Source organism: Triticum dicoccoides, unplaced genomic scaffold, assembly GCF_002162155.2.
Source record: "Triticum dicoccoides isolate Atlit2015 ecotype Zavitan unplaced genomic scaffold, WEW_v2.0 scaffold25419, whole genome shotgun sequence".
In the NCBI taxonomy this organism is placed as follows: Eukaryota; Viridiplantae; Streptophyta; class Magnoliopsida; order Poales; family Poaceae; genus Triticum; species Triticum dicoccoides.
Window position 1 is genome coordinate 1 of NW_021253960.1, and position 1,482 is coordinate 1,482.

At 58.4% G+C, this 1,482-nt stretch overlaps 1 pseudogene; it reads left to right on the top strand.

The window, feature by feature from the left end:
• The first annotated feature begins 709 nt into the window (after positions 1-709).
• LOC119345588 lies at positions 710-1,463 on the top strand (annotated as a pseudogene).
• The last annotated feature ends 19 nt before the right edge of the window (positions 1,464-1,482 follow it).

Sequence of the window (1,482 nt, forward strand, 5' to 3'; positions counted from 1 at the left end):
CCCCTCTTGGCACATCGTGGCCCTACGGAACTCGTTTCAGACAGGCAGCACTGTCGGCATGTTGTGGTTTTGTATCTATCCCGTGTACTTGTGGACATAAACTAGATGCACTGAAGCATAGTGGTTTGCATCAAATTAAACCCTGAGAATGTTTGAGAACTTGTGCTTTTCGCTTGAGACAGCGACACTGTAGCACTCTCGCCACACTAACCACCCTGCACTACTACGCAAGGTGCCCTACTTGGTTTACATGAAAACCATGGGCCATGCCCATGCATGGCCGATGCTCCCATACGCATAGTAACGATATTGGCTTGAAAGGAGGTAATAGTGAGGTAAATACTAGCTCTGCGTGTGATTTGAGGTGTGGCCTCTGAAGGTGTTACAGTGGTCTGACCGATGCTCCAATACGCACAGTAAGAAAGCATTTTCAGTGTTCTAGTCAACAGCTTCCCTGGATTTTGCCGCCCGTTCGGAATCACCACCGAGCGAAGTGCATCTTTCTTATCTCCCTTAGTGACTCGGCTGCTCCACATTCCACGAAACATCTCCATCATCGATCGATCGCCTGCAGCATACACAAGGCCCACTACTGCGATGGCGACACGAAATATTTTGAAAGAAAATGCCATGCACATTGCCCCCTTCAGCTGCTATATAAGCGGCTCCTCGCCGCGCCACAAGAGAACTCTCCCGCTTGTCGAAAAAAACACGCACGCATACACACAGCACAGGTTGCTACGATGGACATGGGACACGTGCATGCCAGGAGGCTTCTGTCGCACGCCGCGGCGACGCCGGCGGTGGCGGCGCCCGGCCCGTCGGGGCAGACGCCGCCCTCGAGCCCCTTCGGCTCCGTGGACGCAACGGTGATCTCGATCCTGTCGCTGCTCCTCTGCGTCCTCGTCGTGGCGCTCGTGGTCCGCGCGTTCGTCCAGTGCGCGTGCCGCGTCACGCGGCGCGTGTGCTACGGCCCGGCGGAGGTCCCCAGCGACGCAGAGGCCGGCGGCCTGGAGAGCACCGTGCTGCACGCCGCCGCCGGCGCCGGCGGCAAGAAGAAGCGGGCGGGCAAGGGCGCCGCCATCCGGGCGATCCCGACGATGGAGTACTCGGCGGAGATCGAGCTCGCCGTGTGCTGCTCCACCGAGTGCGCCATCTGCCTCGCCGACATGAAGCAGGGCGAGCGCGTCCGCGTGTTGCCGCGCTGCCACCACGGCTTCCACGTCCGGTGCATTGACCGATGGCTCTCCGCGCGCCAGACGTGCCCCACCTGCAGACAGGAGCCGTTCGCGCCGCAGGCCCGACCCGAGGAGCCGGCGGCCGTGCAGGATGCACGTCGACGCTGCACAGCTCGACACGATCTAGACAACCTAGCTACATGTGTGTGGAAAATCGTTCGATGACAATTGTACAGTACAGTACTAGTGAAACGGTGAAAAAAAAATATGAATAGTGAACAATTTTGCAGCTCTGTTGTCGTCT